The following is a 14,145-nucleotide window of genomic DNA, read 5'->3' as shown; positions in this document are numbered from 1 at the left end:
ACAGATAAGGTCATAAATTCTGCGGTTAACCAGTTGACCCTCCTTTCAGCCTCTCCTACAGAGAATTTATGGTGTAGTAACGCACAAGCCGCAGCTGTCCAAAGAAAAGATGTTTTCGAAAAGCTGTTGTTTCAACTTCGGCAAATCATCCTCGGCAAAGAGACTGTCCTTTGGCTCTGGAGTTTTCCTGAGCTTACTCGAGTATCACAGTTGGTGGTACAGGGGGGTGGTCCAGGCTCCAGTGCTAGTGCAGTCGAGCCCAAAGCCAGTGTTGAAGCAGAGGCCCAGACCAACTCTTGCACATCACACTGGCCTGAAACCCAGAAAAATATTACACAAGAACAAAAAGGAGTCGGGGGAGGGACAGGGGAAGAATTCTTAGCATGCTCTGTGAACCTGGCTGGTAACTGTGTTCAGAGAAATAAATACAGCAAAGTGGAGATAAAGAAGTCTTAGGCGCATTTTCCCATTCGCCTGAACTCCACTTCATTTTTTTCCCCTATTCTTCATTCCTCCCCTACGAGGCTCTCGCGCGATTTTTTTCTTCGTTCTTCCAGAGGATGTGAGCGTCGCTGGCAAGGCCAGCGCTTGTTGCCCATCCCGAATTGCCCCTTGAACTGAGTGGCTTGCTAGACCATTTCAGAGGGGCAGTTAAGAGCCGGCCACATTGCTGTGGGTCTGGAGCCACATGTAGGCCAGACCGGGTAAGGACGGCAGATTTCCTTCCCAAAGTAGACGTGGAGCGGACGTTTCCCCTTCTGGGGCATTCTAGAACGAGAGGCCATAGTTTTGGGCTAAGGGGTGGTAGATTTAAATCAGAGATGAGGAGGAATTACTTTTCTCAAAGGGTCGTGAATCTGTGGAATTCACTACCTCAGAGTGCAGTAGATGCCGGGACGCTGAATAAATTTAAAGAGGAGATAGACAGATTTTTAATTAGTAATGGGTTGAAAGGTTATGGGGAGAGGGCGGGAAATTGGAGTTGAGGCCGAAATGAGATCAGCCATGATCGGAATGAATGGCGGGGCAGGCTCGAGGGGCTGAATTGCCTACTCCTGCTCCTAGTTCTTATGTTCTAAAGGGGCATTAGTGAACCAGATGGGTTTTTACAACAAACAGCAATAGATGGCCACCATCATTGACACTAGCATTATAGTCCGGATTTTATTAATTGAAGCTAAATTCCACCAGCTGCCATGGTGGGATTTGAACCCATATCCCCAGAGCACTAGCCTGGGCCTCTGGATGGCTAGTCCAGTGATATTACCAACATCTCCCCTTGCCAAGCTCCTCCACCGCAGTAAGGAGACTGGGATAAGACAGAAAATTCTAGACTCCTGGCTGTTCAGTTCAGCGGCTGCCAATCTTCCAGAGCAGGGAACCACAACCCTCAACTCTGCAACCTCATGCGACTCCTGAAGGCTCCCCTGATTGAGCGAGCCCATTTTGATGGTAGTGGTATGTTATTTGTGACATTTTTCTTAACGTTGTACTAGTGAGAAAGTGTTATTCAATTAACAAACTCTTTAAAATCTTACTGAAACGTGTCTATCTTGTTTCTCATTATTATTGGCATTTGAGCCTTGCAGCTCTTGAGATATTGCATTTTTGACTAGCCTTTAAAAAATTGGCTCTTCTTCTCATTAAGATTACCGAACCCTAGTCTATCTATTGCGTTCTACCCCAGGGAAGGTCCTAACTTAAGCCTCACTCATGAGATTCTTCAACCACTCACTAGGGAAGAGTTGAGTTGGTACCCTATTGTCTTCCTCAAGGTTTTTATCTTCAGAGGACCATCTCCCAGATGGGCTGTGAACCAGATTCCAGGCGTGAAAGCACAGATTACTACTTGGCTTAATAGCATTTGAAGAGAAATCAGAGAAGGGAGAGAAAGGAGATGCAATCGACGTGGCCTATATGGATTTTCAGACAACATTTGGTCAGGTGTCACGTCCGAAACTTAATGGAAAGGGTAATGGGCCCAGGAGAAATGCGGGCAATGATACAGACATCAGGCTCGGTGGCACACTCGCTCCTGAGAGAGAGGGTCAGGGGTTCGAGTCCCACTCCAGTGACATGCTCAGATGAGGAAGACCATTTGGCCCATCTTAGCCCATCGTTCCAGAGGCATTCTTGTAAAACACAAAAATAAAGAGGCAATGTTCATTTAGAAACATGAAAGGTTTATGGCAGAGGAGGGGGCCATTTGACCCATTGGGCGGAATTTTCCTATCTCCACCCCCCCCACCCCCAGCGGGTTTCATGGCGGGTGGGAGCAGAGAATCCGGCAGCGCAAAAACAGCTCGCAATTCTCCCGATGGTGGGTTTATGGCGGGTCAGTTATCCCGCCGACTAGTGGCGCGAATTTCATTTGCATTCATTAACATCTCATGAATGCTCATTAAAACAGCTGCTCATCGGAACCTTGTCACGCCTTCCCCCTCACCGCCATTTCATGGCTTTCCCTCCCATTGTCCCCTCGTGTGCGTCCTTTCTCAATTTTGCCCAATCTTGCCAGCGGGAAATTACATCGGCCTCAAACCCGTTTGAAAAGGGGTGGAGTGCACAAGGAGGACCTCAGTTCGCTGGTAACTTTGAGATGAGTGGAACATACATAGCCTACCTGCCATGGCACTGCGCCAGTCTTGTTGAGATGAACACCACTCCGTTGGGGCTGTAGGGTTAGTCTGCTCCTACTCTTTGCCTACGTTGTCCCGTAGGACACCACTGTGTTGTTGCACTCATGCAGGCCTCCACTTTCAGAAACACTTCAACCAGGGGTGGGCTATGAGGCGAGGGTGGGGTTGACGAACATGAGACGGGTAACAGGGAGGGAAGGTTATGAAATGGCAGTGAGGGGACCGGGTGAACACGAGGCAGCCTTTCTGGGGTTTCCCTCTAACCTCTTGTTGCCGCAGGAGTCTGCTTAGAAAGAAAGGAGGAAGACCTCCTTGCGATGAAAGCCACTGAAAGCCAATGGCTTCATTAGCACTGTTAAAGGGCGACTCAGATGTCAGTGGCTTCACATCACAGTCACTGCATCACAAGAGTAACACACAGGAATTTAGAATTTGGGAATTCAGGCAATAGCTGTATCATATATGGCATTCCATCAATGGAGGCCAATGGAGGCCATCTGTTCACCAGACTGGACACTCCTAACAGGCCAAAGGGCATCCACTCATTGACCATGAGTAACTGATTGGTCAATAATATACCACATCAGAGATTGGAGCACAGAGAAAGGTTAGACCATAAGACCATAAGACATAGGAGCAGAAATTAGGCCATTCGGCCCATCGAGTCTGCTCCGCCATTCAGTCATGGCTGATAAGTTTCTCAACCCCATTCTTCCGCCTTCTCCCCGTAACCTTTGATCCCCTTACCAATCAAGAACCTATCTATCTCGGTCTTAAATACACTCAATGACCTGGCCTCCACAGCCCTCTGTGGCAATGAATTCCATAGATTCACCACTCTCTGGCTAAAGAAGTTTCTCCTCATCTCTGTTCTAAAAGGTCTTCTCTTTACTCTGAGGCTGTGCCCTCGGGTCCTAGTCTCTCCTACTAATGGAAACATCTTCCCCACGTCCACTCTATCCAGGCCTTTCAGTATTCTGTAAGTTTCAATCAGATCCCCCCTCATCCTTCTAAACTCCATCGAGTATAGACCCAGAGTCCTCAAACGTTCCTCATATGTTAAGCCTTTCATTCCTGGGATCATTCTCGTGGACCTCCTCTGGACCCTCTCCAGGGCAAGAACATCCTTCCTGAGATACGGGGCCCAAAATTGCTCACAATATTCTAAATGCGGTCTGACCAGAGCCTTATAAAGCCTCAGCAGCACATCCCTGCTTTTATATTCTAGTCCTCTCGAAATAAATGCCAACATTGCATTTGCCTTCCTAACTACCAACTCAGCCAGCAAGTTAACCTTAAGAGAATCCTGGTCTAGGACTCCCAAGTCCCTTTGCACTCCAGATTTCTGAATTCTCTCCCCATTTAGAAAATAGTCTATGCCTCTATTCTTCCTACCAAAGTGCATGACCTCACACTTCCCCACGTTGTATTCCATCCGCCACTTCTTTGCCCATTCTCCTAACCTGTCCAAATCCTTCTGCAGCCTCCCCACCTCCTCAATACTACCTGTCCCTCCACCTATCTTTGTATCATTTGCAAACTAAGCCAGGATGCCCTCAGTTCCTTCATCTAGATCATTAATGTATAAAGTGAAAAGTTGTGGTCCCAACACTGACCCCTGCGGAACTCCACTAGTCACCGGCCACCATCCTGAGAAGGACCCCCTTATCCCCACTCTCTGCCTCCTGCCAGACAGCCAATCTTCTATCCATGCTAGTACCTTGCCTCTAACACCATGGGCTCTTATCTTACTGAGCAGCCTCCTGTGCGGCACCTTGTCAAAGGCCTTCTGGAAGTCCAGGTAGATAACATCCATTGGCTCTCCTTTGTCTAACCTACTCATTACCTCCTCAAAGAATTCTAACAGATTTGTCAGGCAGGACCTCCCCCTTGATGAAACCATGCTGACTTTGCCCTATTTTACCATGCACTTCCAAGCATTCTGAAATCTCATCCTTAATAATGGACTCTAAGGTTGGGTCACTCATCTTAATTAAACTTTAGCAAATCACAACATGCTCAAGATATTACATATCTGTGATGCCATCTTGGTCACCTCGATGTATATACTAGTGTCTCAGGGACGAGGCAGCCACCATGTAAGTAGGGCAGGAAAAACTATGGATCCCTACAGTTCCCATACATTTCACCTTCTGAGCTTCACTTTCTTGCCCCTTGAATGGTCAATGCCTTCGATATTTCCTTTCAGAGAGAAGGCAAAAGCAGATATGGATCCAGGGCTCAGTGCTGCCTTTATCAGGGTCCTAATGCAATGGAGGAGGTGAAGGAGGGAGAGGCTACTCTGCGCACAGCTCCAGCAGGAGGGACATAGTCAAGCGGAGCCAGAGCATGAACAGGAGGATCAGGAGGAGACTCCCAGACCTAGAGTTTATCGTAGAAGAGTCTCCTATTTACAAATGAGTGAGAGGCGGTGCCGTGCACGTCTGCACTTGTCCTGAGCTCTGGTACATCACATTTGCTACATTCTTCATGAAGACCTGATGCCATGTGGAGTTGGAGGGTATCCCCTGCCAGTGGCTTTGAAGATGGCTGCAGTGCTAAATTTCTTTGCCTCTGGTTCTTTCCAAGGATCAACAGGGGACCTGTGTGGCATCTCTCAGTCCACAACACATTGACGCATAAAGGAGGTCACAGATGCCCTTTACAGGAAGGCCCAGCATTAGGTCAGGTTTGCTCTGGATGAAGATAGCCATTTTGTGAGATTCACCGCTTCACTGCCATCTCAGGCTTCCCCAGAGTACAGGGGGCAATAGGCTGCCCCCATGTGGCTATACGGGCTCCATGGCAGCAGCCCCTAATGTTTATAAACCGCAAGGGCTATCATCCCATCAATGTAGAATTGGCGTGTGATCACAGGAAGCACATACTGCACGTTTGTACACGGTATCCTGGGAGCAGCCATGACTCCTACATCCTGAGTCACTCCCGGGTGCCTGAGATTTTCGAGGGGCCATAACATCTGCAGGGCTGGCTGCTTAGGGATAAGGGGTACCCACTGACACACTGGCTGATGACACCGGTGCATCACCCTCAGAGTCATTCCGAGGAGAGATGCAACACTGTTCACAGCTCCACACGCTCCCTTGTAGAGCAGACCATAGGCTTCTGAAGATGCGTTTCAGATGTTTGCACTGTTCGGGTGGCTCACTGCAATACACTCCTGACGGGGTTTCCCACATCATCGCAGTGTGTTACACCCTTCACCATCTGGCAATGTAAAGAGGTGACCCCCTCCCAGAGAATGAAGTAGAGGAGGATGAGAACTCATCAGAGGATGAGGATCCGGAGGCCCAGCGACCTCAGGAGGCTGCTGAGGGTCAGTATGAGTGGGATCACGCCATGGAGGAAGGAAGATGTGGGAGACATGCCTATGATGCATTAATTGCTGACAGATTCCAGGAAGAGTAAAATGAAGTGAGGGAATATGGCCACATTTCTCCTAGCCCTCAATGCCATTTCCTTTCATCTCAGGGGTTTTCCAGCCATTTGCAGGGAGAACGAGTCCTGCATTCACACTCACACATTCTGGCCTCATGGATCACCAGGTCATGACCTTTGCTTTGGCCCGTGGGCCCTGTGAGTGAGCTCACTCTGGGAACTGAGAGTCCACTGAGCAACAAGAGCGATGTGAGAGAAAACTTGAAGCCTTCGCCACCATCTAATGATGCAAACATTGCTGCGACTGAGACATGGACAGGCCTAGGGATCTCCTCCGCCCGTGCATGTCTTTTCTTCTGCCACTACCACTGAGGAGACGCAAATGTTCCTAGAATATCAATGCTGATAAGCTGCCCTCACTCAATGATGTTCCTCGAGGAAGAAGGGTTAGAAATGCTGACATCACACACTTCCAATAAAGATTTAAGCACAAGGGTGTGGAGACTAGTTCAACCGAGGTTGACATCACAGGAATGTGAATCTCACAGTGGGACACTATCACTGAGTGGGAGGAGAGCTAAACCTCGAAATGAGAGGATTCCAAAGAGCAAAATGACAACGCCTTCAGTTGCCCAAAACATTCACATAACCGTCAAATGTATTTACAAAAGTGCAATTTCTTTCCATGTAAAACACACCCGTGGTCCAAAAGTGACATTGATTTTTCTTAACTTTCCTAACTCTACCGCAACGCCTGGGTGCAGTCCCGACCTCCGCAGCAGAGGTGGAAGCGGCCTGCTGACTGCTACGTCCTGATGTCTGCGATAATCTGGGCGGATGTCCTCTGGTAGCCTGAGGCCTGGAGGGCCCCGGCCTGAAAAGGGTCACCTGCCCAGAGGCAGAAGCCCCTTGGTGGTCTGAGAAGCTGCAGTGGATGGGGTCATAGGCAGAGGGGGCTGTGAGCAGCTGCAAACCCTTGGAATGTCCTGAGAGGAGACCCCCAGGGTGTCCGGCTGACGCTCATCCTCCCTGTGGGTGCCCGAGGGCCCTGCCCTGTCTCCTGCAGGAGATGGTGCACCTGGAGGGAGGTCAAGGTGCCTCGTCCTCATGTCGCCTACGTCTTGATTTTGCCCACCAGGGTGCGTGGCCATGGATTGCAGGGCCGAGCATTAGTCCTGCTGGACCAACGTCTCCATGGTGGTCACCAGCCTCCCCATGGTGACTTCGAGGCGCTTGCATGTCGGAGCCGCGACATCAGACAGAACACAGGTGGACTCCTCCATCGTTTGCTCTAGTCTGCTGAGTAACTGTCAAATCTCTGCCTGATTCTCCTCCGCCTGTCGTTGCATCTCCAGCATTGAGTTGGCGGCTGCTTCCAGAGGCTCATCATCTGATTCGGACTGAGCGGGTGGCTGGTCTCCAGCAGCCCTCCAACTGCCGGAGACATGAGCCGTCCGTCCCCCAGTCTGCGATCTCTCGCGCCTGTTGTGTGCCAGCTTGGCCTGTATGAAGAAGAAAGAAAGGCAGGTGACGAGAAGGGAGGGAGCAGAGGTTGGGTGAGATGCATGTCCCCCGTGTGTGGTGAGCCCTCCCCAGACAGGCCAGAGTATGGAGTGTAAACAACATGATAGATGGGATGGTGATGATGTGAAAGTCTCAGTGAGAGAATGAGTGTCGATATGTGTCCCCCACTAATGGTGTGTGAGATCCCTGAAGAGAGGAGCCGTTTGAGTGCATGATGAGAGTTTGATATTGGAGCGAGTTGAAGGATGACTGACCCGGGCAGAGTAGATGAGATCATTCATCCTCTTCCTGCACTGGATGGTATTTCGGGCACAGTCACCAGCTGTGCTGACCCGCTCTGCGACGGCCTCCCAGGCCGAAGAGGTGAGGCTGCTGTGCTTCCTGCAGCCGGGCCTGGGATACAGCACTTGCCTGTGTGCCTGCACTCCTCTGATCAAGGCCTGGAGGGCCCGGTGGGTGAGGTAGGGAGCTGCCTTCTTCCTGAGGCTCTGGGCCTTCCCCTTCTGGCTGCCAGACACCTCTGGTGGGCTGGAGAGAGAGAGATTATGTGTTGGACTGGCCTTTAAATATGGCGCCTGGTCCTTTGACCCCACCAGCTGACGGCAGGCGGACGAATCAGCTCCTGACCCCCGACTCGGTGATCCGGCCCGGTACGTCTTTCCATAATTAACAGCCCTCCAAGCGCGGAATCGGGGACGAGCTCCAGCCATTCCGGTCAGCGGGGTGGGCGCTGTCAAAGCCGCCCGCCCACCACCCATTGTCTCGTTGATGGGAGATTCCGCCCAGTGTGTCCAACCTGGTGAAGGAAGAGCCCATCCAGCCAAACCCCACTTTCCAGCTCTTGGTCTGTCCCCTTGTAGGTTACAGCACTTCACGGCGTATTCAAGTACTTGTTAAATGTTACGAGGGTTTCTGCCTCTACCACCCTTTCAGGTAGTGAGTTCCAGACCCCTGGCACCTTCAAAGTGAAAAACATTTTCCTTATCTTCCCTCTAACCCTTCTAACAATTATTTTAAATCTATGCCCCCTAGTTATTGACCTCTCTGCTAACGGAATTCCCCCTATCTAGGCTCCCCCCCATAATTTTATACACCTCGGTTAAATCTCCCCTCAGCCTCCTCTGTTCCAAGGGAAACAACCCCAATCCTATCCAACCCTTCCTCATGGCTAAACATTCTCCGTTCCTTCTAACTTCCTCGTCAATCCCTCCTGTTCTCTCTCTCTCTCTCTCTCTCGCGCCCTTCCCATTTATTCAACTGCAGAGCTTCCCCCAAAGAGCAGGTTATTTTTCCTGGGAGATTTGGTTCCAATTCAGAAGAGTTGACAGTCAGTCAACGGATTTGCATACAATGCCATGATATAAAAACAAAAAACTATTGCGGATGCTGAAGAGAAAAAGTTTCTTGCTGAGGCGTCGGATATGAGGAACAGCACCTCATCTTCCAACTAGGCACTTTACAGCCTTCCGGACTGAATATTGAATTCAACAACTTTAGATCTTAAACTCCCCCTCCCCCCATCCCCACCCCGTTTCTTCTCCCTCCCTTTTGTTTTTTTTCAATAATTTATATAGATTTTTCTTTTCCCACCTATTTCCATTATTTTTAAATCTACAACTAATACCTTGTCAGTCTGTCCACCCCACCTCCACTAGAGCTGTACCTTGAGTGTCCTGCCATCCATTCTTAATTAGCACATTTTCTTAGATAATATCACCACCTTCAACACCTCTTTGATCCTTTTGTCTGTGACATCTTTTGATTATCTGCTCCTATCACTGCTTGCTTGTCCCTACAACCACCCCACCCTCAACTTCTCTCCCCCCGGCCCCCCACCTTAAACCAGCTTATATTTCACCCCTCTCCTAACTAAACTCAGTTCTGTTGAAGGGTCATGAGGACTCAAAACGTCGACTCTTTTCTTCTCCACCGATGCTGCCAGACCTGCTGAGTTTTTCCAGGTAATTCTGTTTTTGCATACAATGCCATTAGTCTTCGAACTGCCCCTCCCGGGAATTCAAGCCTCCTGTTTTCCATCGAATGAAAGATCCCTTCACTAACGTGGAGACAGAAGACAGAGCCGCAGAGGTCAAAAATGGAATTACCTGGAAAAAACTCAGCAGGTCTGGCAGCATCGGCGGAGAAGAAAAGAGTCGACGTTTCCAGACCTGCTGAGTTTTTCCAGGTAATTCCGTTTTTGTTTGGGATGTCCGGCATCCGCAGTAGTTTTTTTTGTTTTTATAGCCGCAGAGGTCAGCCCATTGGGGCCTATGGCTGAGCTCGGTTTGGTACGCTCAGCTCACAGGGGCTGTCTCGGTGGCTATGTGTGGGCACATTTGTTTTCTCGTTCAGCTGGTGAGGCAAGCGAACTCATAAACGCACGTTTCGATAGTTTCACAAAAGGCAGAACAGGACAAACAGGACAGCCCTTTTACAGCTCCAACAATGAAGGACTGGCAGTGCTCCACACTCACTGCCAAAAGAATGGCATGGTTAAAATCAGCCCTGTGTCCAACCTGACAGAACCTGGGGGATATGTGCGTTAGGAGGTGTTAGAAAGACTTTCATAGCCACCTACCAGGGCAGCAGCAGAAATGCCTGGGTATACATATATATAAAGGGAGGAGTGTGGCGGGGGGTGGTGGTGGTGGTGAGGTGGGGGGTGATGGGGTGGGGGGGAAGGGAGGGAGGCTGTCTGGGTGACCTTTAAACATGGTGCCTGGACCTTTGACCCCATGAGGTAAACGGTGGGGAGGAGACTTCCTGCTTGCCCCCTGCCACACCACTCGCCATGCTTCGCGTGGATGCGTAAGTAATGAGCTGAACAGGGCAAGATTGCGTGTGTTCAGCTGTCCCGGCCCCTCCACCCCCCCAGCAGGAACCACCCCCACCACCCACCACCGAACTTAGACTGCGGAACTTTTGTAGGGCGGCTGAGTTGTACTATTAGTGATAGAGTTGATCTGCAGACACTTCTTAGGTGGAAACATTAAGTTTATTTCCAATATACTCAGCAGCAACTGCACGTGTGCTTTCAACTCCAACTCTATCTCTACACTGACTGCCTGTGCTGCTCTCCCATTGGTTACTACAGATCATGTGATCTTTCCTAATAAGCATTATTCTTAAAGGTACATTACACATTAAATAAAACCATGATTACTACATTCCTCCCCCTTTATCTCGGCTATACATTTTATATTTACAAGTACATGTTTCTCAAGACAACATATTATTTACACTGGGTGAGGAATTTACAAGTTCTGTCTTTCAGGTGGTTTCCTGGTACGTGTGGAATGTCGCAGCTCCACAACTTCAGATTCTTTGTCAGGAACCTCCTTTTCCGGAGTTGCCTGAACATCAGGTGCTTCGGTGGGCACTCGCAGTTCTGTATCCTCAACTCTTACAGGAACATCAGACATGTCCAAAAATGCTGGAAAAACTCAGCATTTGTGGACAGAGAAGGAGAGTTAACGTTTCGAGTCTGTATGACCCTTCTTCAGAGCTGTTCGGCACTTGCAATTTGATTGCCAGGTCTATGTACGAAAGTGTATTCGGATGCAGCCAGAATTAAAGCTGTGAAGAAGGGTCATGCAGACTCGAAACGTAAGCTCTGTTAATCTCCCCACAGACGCTGTCAGGCCTGCTGAGTTTTTCCAGTTTTTATTTCAGATTTCCAGCATCCGCAGTATTTTGCTTTTATCAGACATGTCAGTCCTGGGTTGAGAATCCTCAACAGGAAACGCAGACCCGGTCATGGTCACTGGTGGAACCAAATCTTGGTGAGTTGTCTCTCTCTTCCTTAAATGGTCCACGTGTTTCCAGATGATCCGGCCTTCCACCTCCAGGTGGTGAGATAGACGTCCAGTCACCGCACTTATTTCACCCGGTAACCACTTCGGTCCTTCCCCGCAGTTTTTTACGTATACTGGCTCCCCGATAGCAAAATTCCTCTAGCGACTATGTCCGTCATGTCTAGTTTTCTGGCTTCCCTGACTCCTTTTCACCTTTCCCTCTAAATTCAGCATTATTAAACTCAATCTCGCCCTGAGACAGCGTTTCAACAATAACTCCGCGGGTGTGACACCTGTTGTTGTGTGAGGGGTAGCCCTGTAATGACAAAGAAAGCGTGCGAGCTTGGTTGTCGAGGGATCACCAGTTAGCTTTTTCGTGCCTGTCTTGAACATTTGAACCGCCCTTTTGGCCAGTCTGTTTGAGGAAGGGTGGGTGCGGTGCAGTTTTTACATGAATGATACTGTTGAGGCTGATAAACCATTGAAACTCTGCACTCGTAAATGCCGTGGCGTTATCGGAAACGACTACTTCTGGCAGTCTGTAAATGGCAAAACTCTGACGTAGTTTCTCAATTGCAACGCTCGACATTGGTGACTTCACCTCATATACATTCAACCGTTTCGAATGGGCATTGACAATGAGCAGAAACATTGTTCCCAGGAAAGGTCCAACGTAGTCAATGTGTAACCACACCCAGGGTCTATCTGGCCACTTCCATGGGTGAAATGGAGCTGCCACTGGCAACTTTTGCAGTTGCTGACATTGCACACAGTGCTTTACTAAACTCTCTATTTCTCCATCCATCCCTGGCCACCATAGATAGCTGCGTGCTATGGTCCTCATTCAGGAAATTCCTGGATGGGCACTGTGTAGTTCAATTAAAAAGAGCCTCCCTTCCCTTTGGAGGAACTATCACTCGTGCTCCCCACAATAAGATGCCATCCTGGCTGGTTATTTCATGTCTTCTGTTGAAGTACGGTTTCATTTCATCAGATACGGGCTCCTGTGACCAACCATGTAGCACTTGTTCTCGTGTCTGAGATAGGACTGGGTCTCGACTTGTCCAGTCTCTGATCTGTCTAGTACATAGCGGTGAGGAATTTAACAAATTTAACAGTAAAACAAGTTCCTGTGGAACTGGGACGTGCTCATCATTTTTTTGTAACGACTAAGGCCATCGCTATTTGCGATTTGATTGCCAGGCCTATATACGAAAGTGTATTCGTATGCTGCCAGAATTAAAGTCCACCATTGTATTCTTGCCGAGGCTAGGGGTGGTATAGCCTTGTCCTCACTAAACAATCCTAGCATTGGTTTGTGGTCTGAAACGATGGTAAAATGGCGGCCGTGTACGTACTGGTGAAATTTCTTGACACTAAAGATGAAGGACAGGCCGTCTTTATCTATCTGCGAGTGTCCCTTTTCCGCTGTGGTGAGCATTCTTGATACGTAACCTATTGGCTGTTCTGTGTCATCGGTGAGAGAGCACAGCTCCCACTCCATAGGGGGATACGTCACATGTCAGCACCAATTCTTTAGTCTGCTCATAATGCAATAATAGATTGGACGAGTGCAATAATTGTTCACCTTTATGAAAGCTTCTTTCTGGGGCGCCTCCCAAGACCAACGTTGGTTCTGTTTGAGTAGAGAATGCAGGGGGGTCAGCACTGTAGACAAACTGGGTAAGAACCGCTCATAATAGTTGATCATTCCTGGAATGATTTGAGCTCTGAGACGTTCTTTGGCGCAGGTGCCTCTCTTATGGTTCTCACTTTCTCCTCAACCGGGTGGAGACCCTGTGAATCTACCCGGTGGCCCAAATAGATTACCTCCCTCGTTTGGAATGTGCACTTTTCTTTGTTTTAGCACAGACTTTAATATCGGCCTTTTTTTTTGACTTCACTGTTAGCTAAACTTCTCCCAGGTGCAAGCTCAACTTGTCTGAGCTCAGTGGCTGAGTCTCCCAAAATTTCATCATCTGTCTGCTTCTTGGAAAATTCTGCGACTTTTTCTTTCAAATCCTCTTTGGCTTCATTTAGCCAATTTTTCAGCTTTTCCGTCTCTTTTTTTGTATTTGTTTGCTGCCTCCTGGAAAATTGAGCCTTGTTGTGTCTTCTCTACCAACCCATTCCTCAGTTTGTTCAGAAAAGTGCTGAATTGTTTCTGTTTTTCTTCATACTTCTCCAGGGGTGCAAACTTTGACCTGAGGGAACCCTTGCACTGCCTCAATATAGGTCCATTTCTATCACAATAGTAGCATTCGATATTTTTTTAACTGCCAATCGCTAAAAGACTGTTTGTTTCCACCTCTATTAAAATTATTCTTCGATTTCTCTGCTAAGTTCTTTTTTATTCTTCGTCTAGTGGGAGCTGTTTCCCATTTCTCAGCAGAGTCTCGCGCCACTTTCGGCTGAGGTTTCCCGCCCGATGTGGAGGATGGCGCCATTTTGCACACCCTGTATTGCTTTTGAATCTCTTACAGTGCTTTCCATGGTCAGCGCTATCTCCAGCGCCTTCTTGAAATCCAGATTCACTTTGGACAACAACCTTTCCTGAATAGTGTCCTCTTTCACACCACACACTAAACAATCTCTGAGCATGTCGTTTAGAGTCATACCGAACTCACAATGTTCCATTAGCTGCTTAAAATTTGCCATGTAGCATACAATTGTCTCACCCGGGGCTCTGTCTCGTGAATTAAACCTGAACCCCTGCATCGTGACTGAGGGCTTGGGTTGAAAGTGACCCTGCATGAGGTCCACCGATTCATCGAAATTTTTCGAAACTG

This window comes from Cetorhinus maximus, unplaced genomic scaffold, assembly GCF_964194155.1.
Source record: "Cetorhinus maximus unplaced genomic scaffold, sCetMax3.hap1.1 HAP1_SCAFFOLD_506, whole genome shotgun sequence".
Taxonomy (NCBI): Eukaryota; Metazoa; Chordata; class Chondrichthyes; order Lamniformes; family Cetorhinidae; genus Cetorhinus; species Cetorhinus maximus.
This window is presented reverse-complemented; position numbering follows the sequence as displayed.